Source organism: Panthera tigris, chromosome B4 (assembly GCF_018350195.1).
Source record: "Panthera tigris isolate Pti1 chromosome B4, P.tigris_Pti1_mat1.1, whole genome shotgun sequence".
In the NCBI taxonomy this organism is placed as follows: Eukaryota; Metazoa; Chordata; class Mammalia; order Carnivora; family Felidae; genus Panthera; species Panthera tigris.
The window spans coordinates 23,346,101-23,359,556 of NC_056666.1; the positions used below are offsets into that span (position 1 = coordinate 23,346,101).

Genomic DNA, 13,456 nt, shown 5'->3' on the forward strand with positions numbered 1-13,456 from the left:
GTTCACCCAGTTAGAATCACAGGGCTCTCAGGCGACAGGAAGGGTAACCATGACAAGGAGTTATACATTTTTTTCCTTCTGCTGAAGATTTTTAGAGATGAGCTGTCATGAAACCAAGGTTCTGTCTTATCTTTGTCTTCCACATCTATAAAAATCATACTCTCCTCCACACACCTATAAATATATAAGTTGGCTTCCTGAGGGCAAAAGGGGACCTGTTCTGGGTGTGTTTTCTTGTCTGCAGCATCTCAGAGTGATAAGTTGCTCTGGGGTTTCACTTCAATATTGGATTTTCCTTCAGATTACCTGTCTTGTCTCTCTCTACCACAGATCAGAGGGGAGAAATGGACTGAATGCTAGCTGAGGACACGAGCTTCGGCCACCATCTTCAGAGTGGCGCTTAACCCTGACAGGTGGAGTCAGGCTAAGAAAAGACATTACTGACTATGCCTACAGCTGGATTCCTGTACAGTAGCCAGTAAGAGAAAAAAGAAGGCCTCTCGAAACACTTCCTTTATTTATTTATTTTTATTATTATTATTATTTTTTTAAATATACATAGTATTCTTTTTTTTTTTAACATTTATTTATTTTTGAGACAGAGAGAGACAGAGCATGAACGGGGGAGGGGCAGAGAGAGAGGGAGACACAGAATCGGAAGCAGGCTCCAGGCTCTGGGCCATCAGCCCAGAGCCTGACGCGGGGCTCAAACTCACAGACCGCAAGATGGTGACCTGAGCCCAAGTCGGACGCTCAACTGACTGAGCCACCCAGGCGCCCCTCGAAACACTTCCTTTAATTGACGGTTTGCTAGTTGGTGTTTGTAGAAGCAAAGCATAGATTTCTATTTTCCCCTCTTAACTATTTATAATAGCACCCCACCAATAGGGCCTAAGAAATACATCTGACAGAGAGACTTTTATTTCACTTGGAAGAAAGCCCAGTTGAGAAAAAGTTTAAGTTCAAGAGAAGTAAGATTCTCACTGACCTTTTTTCTCTTCCTTCTTTTGCTTTGCAAAGTCTGTGAGACTTAAATTATCTTTATAATGCTAATTAGCAAGGCCAGGATTTCTTCATATCCTAGAAATATGCAGAATTTTTGAGAGGTTAAAAAGTCTTTAAAGTTTATTTACCCATTCTCATGAATTCCCAGTTTATTTTATCATTTCTTTAGAAAATATTACTAAATTTAAGTATAATACTGTTTTATAATACTGCTGAGGGCTTTGAAGGGTATATGTTATTTTCTATTCCAGAATGTAATATTCAGATAGGAGCATTTTTGCCACTTGAGTAATACAGCCAATTTTTAGCTCTAGGACCCAAATTTAAAATAGATTGGAGGTAGGACTCAGTCTCATTTCGAAAACATGTGGCCTCGTTTTTACTATGAAAAATAGAAAAGAAGGGAAGCAAGGTGAATGATAATAGCAGAGAACCTTAAAGGAAATAAAAAAATGCCATAACTTTTTTTGCCTTACGGCAGTAGAAATTTAATACATAATTATTCTGGAAGCTGCTATCATCCATATTTATTTTACTCAACTTCTTTTGGAGCCTCAACACTTTTATGTCTAAAATGTTTTCTTCCTACTCAAGTCTACCTCTTTAACTCAGCACACACACGTTTCACTAACACCATGGTCCTGCTGCTTTGCCCTGGCTCCTCCCATTTACAGTATGTCTCTGCACCAGAGTCAGTTAGCAAGCAGAAGAGCATACGCTGATCTCTCTCTGCTTGCCCCCTCCCCCGAAAATAAACATTTGAGAAAAAAACCCTGGGTGGCTTAGTCGGTTTAAGGGACTGACTTTGGCTCAGGTCATGATCTCACAGTTCGTGAGTTTGAGCCCGGCATCAGGCTCTGCACTGACAGCTCGGAGCCTGGAGCCTGCTTCGGATTCCGTGTCTCCCTCTCCCCCGTGCCCCCTTAAAAATACATAAACATTAAAAAAAGAAAAGAATAGCATATGCTGGCAATGCCAAGATGACCAGTTTACCTTCTGGCTTTTATGACTTGGGGTACCCTTTTTGCTTTGGAATTTATCCCACAATTCTCACCCTCCTGACTCCTGGACTCTGGCTGGCCCGTCTAGACACTATTATTGGTGGTTTGCTGCTGGTGGGCGACTACCAGTAAAGTCTCGTGTGCTTGGATCAGGTTGGTGTCACTTAAATCTATCAGGCAATCAATTTCAGGTTCTTCTGTGTGGCCCTTAAAATGTGAATGAGAAGACAGACCCCCTTCTCATATCTTATGAAAAAGTTTCTTGGAATGGGGTCTCCAAGCACATATAATTTTTTAAATTGTCCTATGTGTTGCTAATATACCTCTAGGGTTGAGAGCCATTGACCTATAACCTTGAGAATTGCTCTTTATATCCTCTTCCATGGCTGAAGGTAAAGCCTAAAAACTGTTCTTCTCATCCGTTCTTCTCATTAATTTATACTTTCTACAATCACATGAACACTAAACCTTTTAGAAATCATGATTAATCTATTTTTTGGCTTTCCTTGGTCAGGGAGAAATAAAACCAAAGGAAGTGGTATTCCTTAAGGGCACCAAATTTCAGAGACAATGGAACATGCAAGAGAGAAAAAGGGGCCCTTCCCCCTAATCAGGATTCACTCAGTGAAATTAAATTCACAATCTCTTTATCCCTCTTTTCCTTTTACCATGAAATAGGAAAATTTATTTTTAAATGTCTGTGAAGGTAGAGAGGAGGCACACATGGAAGCGGATTCTAAAAGAAATCAAATCTCGAGGAAGACCCTTGATTAGGCTACTCTGGATGTTAGCAGCATGGAATGACTGAGAGAGACAATAAAGGCTACACAAACTAGAAAGGAAGTTTAGATTTGTTTCTTGTTTTGTTTTGTTTTGTTTTGTTTTGTTTTGTCTTTGACACAAATAAGCCAACAGAAATGCTGTGTGAAAGTAAATGAGCAGTTAGGCACAACAACAAATGAGCCAGCAAGGCAGAAGGCAAACACCAGTGGCTCACCAGTGAGATAAGTATAGGAAATAAGCTAAAAGACATGACTACATAAGACAGATGTAACAAACACAGACAGCAGATGAGAATCACATATAAATAACAGAGGCAGCTGGAATTCAGCTGAACCCTAGACCCTCTCTCCTATTATCTGTGCCTAAATAATCACAGACATTTCCTCTGTCCTGCGAACCCATGGTCCCAACTGCCTAAGTGATATTTCTGCTTGTGCCTCAATTCATCAGTATGTTAACGACCAACTTCTGGATCTTCCTCTGCCACTCTTTCTTGTCTCAGGGAATGCCACCACCATCCATCAGAGAGTAAGTAAGAACCACAGCATCATCTTTGACACTTCTCTTTTCCTCAGCTTTCATAGCCAGTCTATCGTAAATCCCTGTCAAGTTGGCACCCTCAAATGGATTTACTTCTCCCCATCTCCACTGCCACCCCCTTGTTGTAGTGCCCTGCATTCATCGGAATTCTCATTCAGTATCCTCTCTCTACCCTGCAGCCAGGGAGATCTTTTCTAAATTCAGTTTTGTCATTTTAAAACTTGTACCCTTCCTCAGAAACCCTTTGATGGCTTTCCAGTGCTATAGGATAGAGACCAAAATCCAAACCCATACTTACAAGTTCAAGCATGCCTGATGCTGGCTATCTTTACAACTTCAACACTGACTTCTCTCCCCTTCCTTTTGGCACTTAAGCTACACCCTTGTCATTGGATAAACCATGCATACCAGGGACTTAATAATACCTGTGGCTTCTCTGTTTGGAACACTGTCAATTTTCTGTATCCATTACCACTCCACCTATTTAACTCTTTTTTTCTCCTTCTAGTCTTTCATATCTCAACTCATCCATCACTCTCAATAAAGCCTCTCTTAAGCTCTCATTCCCATCCAGATTTCTTTTCTGTGTCCTATTGCAGTTCTGAGAAGTTTTCCTATAGAACAGGGCTTTTCAACATCAGCACTATTCACATTCTGAATTAGATAATTCTTTGTTGTCGGGGCTGTCCTGTGTGTTGTAAGTGACATCCCAGACCTCTATCCACTAGATGTTAAGTCATGACAGTTAAAAATGTCTCCAGACATCATCAAATATCTGCTGCCCCATTAAGAACCATAGCTTTAGAGCAACAATCTCTACCTCAGTCTGTGATGTATGTCTTTCCTAAATAACTGAGTACTCCATGAGAGCCAGAACTGTGTGTGTATGTGTGTGTGCATTTTGAATAGAAGAATGGGGAAAATGAAAAACAAAACACCAGTGGGAAATAATGTCACTATTCGATTGTCAACTCCAAAGTGTATTCTTTCTTTCTTGTCCAGATGGAAATTTGAGAATTCCAAACATGACATCACTGAATTTAAAATCAGCATAATCTTGAGGTAGCGCCACTAGAGAACACCAGTCATGGTATATATGCTTCTGGTCCACTATTTGAAGTTTCCAGATTATGCTTCTTGAGGAGGAGGCTCAACTTCTCTGCATCTAAATAAGCATACTAAAAATCATACATATCCCTCATGCAGTTATGTAGCAATTTGGTATTATTAACTATTTGGGGAAAAACTATTCCTGCAACTTATTTCATGTCTAAGTTTGAAATGGAAATGGAGTATACAGCCTTCCTTACATGTAATAGGAATGCACTCTGTGTCTTCTGTGAGGTGTTTTCTGGTAGCTCCATGTGGCTGGTGAAAAAGATAGACATAAATACATTAACAACAAATAAAAATGTAAATAGGAGTGGGTATACAAAAGGAGTAACACTTGACTCTAAATAGAAACATCAGGAACATCTTTCCAGAAAAGGCAGTATTTGAACTGCTTTGAAAGATGAGTAGGAGTTTTTAGGTAAAAGAACAAAATTTGCAAAGTTCTTGGGATTAAAAAGAACCCAGAAGAACACAGCATGTGGTCTATGGAGTGTTGGAGATGAAGGTGGAAAGGTTGGAAGGAACTAGAACATGAAGAGCTTTAAATGCTGAGATAAGGAATTTGGATTCGTATACAGTAAGTCATCACAAGAGTTTAAGAAAGAAATGACACGGTACATTTATGTTTTACAGATATCTCCCTGGCTGAATGCAGAAGGTAACCTAGAACGTGGGGACTGGAAATATAGAGACCGTTTAGGAATCCATTATAATTGTTTCCAGAGAAATGAAGAAAAGCGTGATTTAAGGCAGTGACAGTAGGGGTGAGAGAGAGGGAGTAATTTTCAAAGATAATTCGTAAGAAGAAACAGCATAGTACTGGCCGTAGTGATGAGAGAAAGGAATCTAGAATGACTCTCATGTTTCTAATTTGATTTTCGTTATACACTGTGAAGCCGTTAACAAAGAAAGAGGATTTCGAAGGAACAGGTTTGAGTGGACTAAGAGGAGTTTGGTTTTGGACATGCTAAGATGAAGACATCCATGAAACTAGTTGGAGGAGACAGGACTGGTGCTCAGAAGAGAGATCAGACCTAGTATTTAGATTTGAGTTACCGTGATGAGGTGGTAACTGATTATGGGAATGAAAGCGGTACCCCAGAGAAAGGGTATGAAGAGAGGCAGATTCCTACTGTGTATCACCCAGGGAGGGTTTAGAAAAGAAAACCCTTATTCTAGGTCTTTATCCAAAATTTGAATCACCTGAAGGATTTGAATGTTAAGATTCAGTAAGAGAAAGTAATCAAATTACTTTTATGTCCGTTTACACTGATTTATTTATTCAGCTGGTATCAGGAGAACTAGTGTTAAAATGCCTTAAAATAGGTTCTATTTACAGCTTTCTGTGAGTCAGGAAGTCACAAAATCTTTGTAAATTTTGCAAGGCTTCAAGAACAGCCTTCCAGATATGTGCTTTCAGACCATAGGCATATGGTGAGAGAGTTGTTGTCTTCCAAAAGCAGTGATTAAAAAATAGGAAAGTTTGGATAGGGTTTTAGACAGTTTTGGGGCACCAATGGACCCATTCTGTTTTAATGACCACCTTAATTTTACTCACTTGAGAGCATACTTTGCCCATGGATTTCCATATATATCTGTTTCAGAACTTTTTGTACTTTATCTGGCATGTGGTCCATTCATGTTAATGACTGGACATGTGATTATGGCCATTTTAATTATGTAAACCAAAATACTCTATTTTATTATTTCATAATTGACATGCTCAAATCAAGCTCTAGCCTATTTTTATTGAAATATATTTGATGAATCACATTATGTAAATTTAAGATGTACAGCATGTTAAATTGATGCATTTATATATTGTAAAATGATTGCCATTATAGTGATAATTAACACCTCTACCACATTACATTATCATTTTTTAAGTGGTTGGAATAATTATGTTCTAGTCCTTTAGCAAGTTTGATGATTGTAATACAATATTGTTGTCTATATTCTAGCCTATTTTTTTGTTACATTGGATAACTATAAAATTGTCTTTGCCAAAACCAGTTGTAAACAACTAGGTACCGTGAACAGACTCTGATATGAATTTTGAGCTAAATGTTCACCAGCAAATGGATATAACGTTTTTTGTTGTTTTATTTTTATGTTCACCAAAAGGCAAATCAGCAACTTTTTTTTTTCTAGTGACATTTTTAATTGGTAGATAAGACAGGGAAGATAATCCAACAAAATCTTCCATCGGTTTTAATAATAGCAAATGAGGGTTTTGTTGCTTTATTTATGGTGCCCTTTTAGAAAAAGGCATTATCTGAGGCCAGACAAACGAGTGACTAATCAGCTGAAAGGTCATAAAAATGTTATTGCAAATTTAAACACAATTGTAATATATTAGCAAAAATTTACTCATATCAGAATTAAATTTAAGAATTCGTTGAAGGGCAAAATTGTTTATACCTAAGGAGAACAGAATCAGAATTTAACAATCGATTTCTAGAGACTATTTTCAAAATAAATGTTATGTGCACTAAGAAATGAGCAGGTATATATGTTTTATATAGTTATGATATATTTTACTGTAGTTTATTCTGAAAAATCATATTTAATTTGAATTTTGATAGCTTTTAAAATAAACTAAAACTAATACTAATAAAATAAACTTTGCTCAAAGACACAGAACCAGTAAGTGGCAGAACCATTATGCAAGTCTCAAGTCATAAAAACGGCAAAGCTTATGTATTTAATTACCATGCTATGTGTGTGAGTGTTTCTCATCTTTGATAGAGTGTAAGTAGAGAATTATGAGCTTCTTTCTATTTCTTGTACCCTTTCTTATAGGGCTTTCTTCTGTCTTTGCCACATGATCAGATAGATGTAAATGAGTGAGAAGTTTGGAAATGTTACTAGCTTCAATGTAAGCTACTATAACACACAAAATGAAGGTACAAATGGTAGAAATACCAGAAAATTATAGAGTAAAGGTTTCTTTGCTGCTTCACTCCTTGTATGGTAAGTCTTGCAAATTGGTGGCACCAGCTTCATGAGATTTGAAGGATAAAAGCTCTGTTAATTTTTATCTTTGACCCTTTAGCGTGAGTTTCAGATCCTTTAGTATTACTTATTTTTTAATTAAAATATAATTCACATAGAGTGAAATGATCTTAATTGTACAGCGCAGTGAGTTTGACAAATGCATACACCTTTGTAATTCATACCTCTGTCAAGATGTAGAAATTTCCATTAGCTCCAGAAAGTTCTCTCATGTCCTTTCCTAGTCAATCCCCATGCCTCTCTCCACCCCTACCTAGAGATGACCATCGTTGACATTTCTATCACTATAGATTAGCTATACTCATTCTAGAACTTTATGTAAATGGAATCATGCAATGTGTTCTCTATTGGGCCTGGCTTCTTTAATATATGTTGTTTTGGACATTCATCTTGGTCGTGTGCATCAGCCCTTCTCCCCTTTCATTTCTGAGTGGTATTTCACTGTGTGAGTTTTATATAATATGTTTATCCATTTTCCTGTTGGATGGATATTTGAGTCGTTCTGCTTTTTGATTATTATAAATAAAGTTGCTGGGAACATTCTTGTTGAAGTCTTTTTGTGATCAAATGTTTTTGATAGATATCTACAAGCAGAACTGCTTGGTCACAGAGCAGATGTATTTTTAACTTGGTAAGAGACTGCCAAACCATTTTCCAAAGTGGTTATACAGCTTTGAATTCCCATTTTATAGGGCACCTGGGTGGCTCAGTCGGTTGAGTGTCCAGCTTCAGCTCAGGTCATGATCTCACTGTTTGAGTTGGAGCCCCGCATCGGGCTCTGTGCTGACAGCTCGGAGCCTGGAGCCTGCTTCGAATTCTGTGCCTCCCTGTCTCTCTGTTCCTCCCCCGCTCATAGTATGTCTCTCTGTCTCTCTCTCAAAAATAGAGATTGAAAAAAATTTTTTTTTAATTAAAAAAATAAGTTCCCATTTTGTATTCCTACTTTGATTTATGTAAATTCCATTTGCTCTAAATCTTCTCTACATTTGGTATTGTCAGTCTCTTTAATTTTAACAGTTTTATGTTATGTTTTGTTTGTTATGTTATGTTATGTTATGTTATGTTATGTTATGTTATGTTATGTTATGTTATGTTATGTTTTTTAACAGTTTTAACAGTTTACTTTAATCTTTTCCACCCTTGTGTGAAATGAGAGTCCTAAACCGTTCCATCTTATAAATGCAATACAAGGATATTTTACAGAGTTTGAAAAACGCTGAAAATTTTAAGTAATGTAAAAATCACTTAGAAGTCTACAATTTGGTACTTAAAAACATTTAAAATTTAACATAAAATATTTCCATATATAAAAATTATAGTCCTATACTCTATTGTCATTAAGTACACTCCAAAACCTTGAATTTTATGACATATTATTACATCATAGAGTATATCATAATTTATTTTACCATTTGTCTATATCTCAGGATATAGATTGTTCCTAATTTTCTCCCAATATGAATAATGCTGTGCATGGAACATTCTTATAACAACATCTTGTATATGATTCAGATATTTCTTTAGGACAGCTTTCTTACCAGATCATAATGTTGTCTCATGTCTAGTCCTTATAGCTCTTATTTCTTTTTCTTATCTCATTGTATTTAATAGAAATTCTGGAATCATGTGAAATACCAATGTTAATATCAGGTATCCTTACCTTGTGCCTGGTTTTAAGAAGAATGTCTGCCTCACCGCCAAGACTTGTAGGTTTATTTATGGTAGATGTTCTTTCTGTTAGGAAGTGATGCTTATGAACGTTGCTTTCAACATGAATTTCAGTTGTGATAAGAGTGCCACTCATGGACATATTGTGCGCAATGAGCATAAAGTGTGGGAAACCTTACCCAGGTTGGGTAGTTCAGAAAAGTCTCTGAAACTTCTGTGTCTGCCACCTTGTCTGATACAGGGAAGGCACTCAAAAAAACTTTATTGTATGAAAAGTCCATGAAATTAAGACCCGAGGAATGAGTTGAAGTGAGCTAGATGAGGGTTGGAGAGGGAGGTGGGAATAGGCCAGGGTGAAGGGACAGGATGAGCTCTGACAGCCCTAAGGTGGGGAGCAGCTGCATTTGCAGAACTGAAGTGGCCAGGCTGGCAGAAACATCATGAGCAAAGGGCAGTGAAGTGCAGACGGGGCTGAGGAGGCCCCAGGGGCTATGTGGCACAGTGTGTTCAGGGTTTCTACTGTTAGAGCTTTCAGAAAATGATAAAACCGATTGATATTAAGTATTTTCTTTTGGGGTGCCTGCGTGGCTCAGTTGGTTGAGCATCCGGCTCTTGATCTCAGCTCCCATCTTGATCTCAAGGTCATGAGAGCCCATGTTCGGCTCTGCACTTAGGTGTGAACCCTCCTTAAAAAGTATCCTCTTTTTCCTTTTTCATGCTACCTTACATTTCACTTCAACAGATATTGGCATTATGATTATTACTTTTTTTTTCTTTTACATGATAAATTTTTGTTTATTCCTTTTTTCTCTGGACTTTGCTTTTTCCATCATCCCTCCCTTTTTTCCTTCATTTATCTTACTTCCTTTCCCCGTAACTATAAATGCTTATTACATGACAGGCCTTAGAGATGATGCTTGGATACCTTTCCTCTAATTAAGTCTCTTGTAAACAGACTCCAAAACTTTATTTTGATTTCTTTGGCTTTTTGATTTTTTTATACCTACCCTGAGTAGGTCTCCTTCTACATCCCTCCCTTTCTTCTTTTTCCCTTCCTTGGTTAACATTTAGGATTTTTTGTTGATTATTAGCTGAATAATAAATGAATGCATTGTTGTTTTTATACAAAATTAACAATGAAAAATTATAAAGCAGTAAGAAAGACCCCTGTTTCTTTCCACTTCTGCCTTTTCCCAGAAGATATATGCCATCAAGGGTTAAATATATGCATGTACACTCTAAGCATACCTTTTGCTAAAAAGTTTTTTTTTATTTCAATATTACTTCTATTGGAGCTCTTGTCGTGCCTGTACATATCTTTTTCATTTTTAAATAGCTGCATTCATATGGATGAAGCATGGTTTACATTCTCTGCTATTGATGGATATTCCAATTGTTCAATTTTTCACCAGGTATTGTACCAACAGTGCTTTGGTAAACATTCTTGTGCGTATATTTTTGTGAAAACATGCAAATAGTTACTGAGGATAAATTCCCTGGAGGTGGAGTTGCTGGTATAATCAAGTACAGACACTTAAAATTTTGATAGGCACTTCAAAACTGCTTATTCAAAGGCTTCATCAGTTTGTATTTTTATCAGTATGAAAGTGCCCATTTTCTGGCTTTCTAATCAGTGATTTTTGTTATCAATCTTTGTAACTTTTTCAATCTAATAGGTTCAAAATGAAATACAATTTTTATTTACATTTCATGATTACTTGTGAGGATGAGTACTTTTTCACATTTTTATTTCTACTTGTATTTCTGCTTTGAATTCCCTGTTCACAGCAGGGTTACAGTTTTCTATTTCACATGCGTCTTTGTATTTTAGTGGGAGCTTGGTAAAGGTTGTTTCAGGGACCTCTATCCAGATGCTATTTTAAATGACAGCTTTACAGAGTTGAATTCTGAAAGTGAGAGGGGCAAAGTTGAATGCTACCACTATATAATATTGCCTCTGTCAATTTCCTTGAGCAGGTTTTTTGACCTCTCTAAGCCTCAGGCATCCTAATTTACAAAATGGGGATTTGTTGTGAGGATTAAATGTTTTTGTGAGGGTTAATTAACATAAACTGTGTGGAATACTAGCTGGTACAAAAATTCTGCTGTCATTACTGTTATTGTTGTCATTACTATCACTTTTATTATCAACATTTTGTTAAAATCAAAAGGTATCTTCAATTGGGGAAAATGCCATTGAATGAGCAAACTAGCAATGCTAGATATACTTCTAGGTCCCTCTTTTATCTAATGCAGCGGTTCTGGTTATACCTGCTTTCCCCCAAGTTGTTTTTTTTTTTTCTTTTTATTCCCAGAATTTATGCATTTTCTGTCTTTCATGGGCTTAAAAATGTAGCGAACAAAGAAACAAAGAGAAAACTATAGTAAATGAAACGCATTCATGGGGGTAGAAGAGAGCTGCTGTTCTGGTCCTTGGAGTCATACCTACACAGCATGTCATGAAACCCATCACATAGTGAAAGATGTATCTTAAAGTCATCTTCCAGGGGCACCTGGGTGGCTCAGTTGGTTGTGTCTGACTTCGGCTCAGGTCATAATCTCACAGTTCATGAGTTCGAGCCCTGCAGCGGGCTCTGTGCGGATGGCTTGGATGGAGCCTGAAGCCTGTTTTGGATTTTCTGTCTCCCTCTCTCTCTCTGTCCCTCCCCTGCTCATGCTTTGACTCTCTCTGTCTCTCAAAAATAAATAAAACATGAAACATAAATAAATAAATAAATAAATAAATAAATAAATAAATAAAGTCCCTTCCCATATTATACAAAATTCTGCTTCAAAGAAAGAAATTAATAAAGGGAAGCAAACTACTCATTTAGCCTACCCTTAACAGAGGTTTAGGGGATTAACTGAGGCACAGATGTGTGGTAGTTGTGGTTAGATAGACTTATTCTTGATGGATTTAGATGTACAACTGGAAATAAAAGCCTTTTCTGAAATATGAATTGCTTCTTTAAAAAAACTCAACAAAAGATGAGAATGATGGGATCCTTCATTCCTAAAAGTAACCTCTACATCCTCTGAATGGTTTGCTTATATAAAGGAGCAATCTTAGAGGAAAAGGGGCATCTTAGCAGAAAGGGTCATAGGCTCTTTGGGGGCATAAGAAGACCCACTGTGTTAATAGCTCTCTTAACTTTCAGAGTTCAAGATCTCTGCCTTTAGGTTTTAAGTATTGGCTATCTGTTTTATCTTCTAAGTCCTATCTGGAGGAGCAAACTTTTAATTATTATTAGTCACTGACACCCTAATTGGCATTTATCATATCCTTTTTGTTTATAACTAGTAAGTAAGATTAAGCATGGAAGAAATTACAAGTTGAAGATTAAGAGGAATAAGGGAATTATTTTTAAATATGTGCCTTAGCTTGAAGAGGGCAGGCCTGGATGAGGTGACAGAAAGGGTGCCCTGAGGGTACTGGTTGTCTGAAGTGGAAGAGTTGAGGGCAGAAGAGCACAGGGGCAGAAGGACCCCAGAAGGCATTTGCAAGGAAGCTCAGAGAACAGTGACTTCATTTATGCTTGAGTCCACTTCTGCCTCCACCTACCCATCTGCTTCCTCCATTTTATCCTTATGAAACCAAGACCCTCTAATATGCTAAACCAAACTTAAACAGATGGTTTCTATTACTTCCCTCCTCTTGTGCTTCTCTTCCTTTCCCTTTTCCTCCAATTACTAAGATTTTGATTATTTAATTTATTCTCTAAATCATACAGCAAACCCGTAAAAAGTGAAGAATTTCCTCTCCACTTGAATATGGATCAGCATGCATGTTGCTTTTCATTGTAATCATTTATTTGGTTACTTATTAATTTATTTGGTGAGAAAGTCAGTGAAATTTTAGGACTTCTGGGAAATACCAAAGGTATTTGAATATGTTATAAAACCTACCTCATTTATTTCTAGCCTATAGATGTATATTCAGAGAGTTTTATTACAATATATTAGCTGATTACCATTAACCACTGGAAAATTTTAGTTTTTGAAATCTTCAATTTCAGGTGCCTATAGGTCATTCACATAGAATTCTCTTATAGGGAAGTGAAAATATGGGTCTAGAGCTCCAGAAAGAGGTCTAGGCTAGAGATAAAGACCTGGAATAATTAGTTTTAAAAAACTTCAAAATTTGATTACTTCTAGAAAACTGCTTTAGTAATAGTTCGGATTTGTTAAAGACTTTTTTAAAGGCAATTTCCTTTTTTTTCTTTTTTTTAATGTTTATTTATTTATTTTGAGGGAGGGAATGTGTGAACAGGGGAGGGGCAGAGAGAGATGGAGAGAGAATCCCAAGCAGGCTCTGCCCTGTTAGCACAGAG

The 13,456-nt window shown here is 37.0% G+C and overlaps 1 protein-coding gene and 1 long non-coding RNA gene across 2 annotated transcripts in view; one reads left to right on the forward strand and one right to left on the reverse strand.

Moving 5' to 3' along the window:
- Nucleotides 1–13,456, forward strand: part of GPR158 (G protein-coupled receptor 158) — a 420,275-nt gene that overhangs the window by 255,338 nt on the left and 151,481 nt on the right. The window lies entirely within an intron of this gene.
- Nucleotides 995–7,723, reverse strand: LOC122240250. The gene is made up of 3 exons (XR_006219686.1): nt 7,622–7,723; nt 4,640–4,697; nt 995–1,080 (listed from the first exon to the last, which is right to left on the reverse strand). It is a non-coding gene; the product is annotated as an uncharacterized LOC122240250 (long non-coding RNA).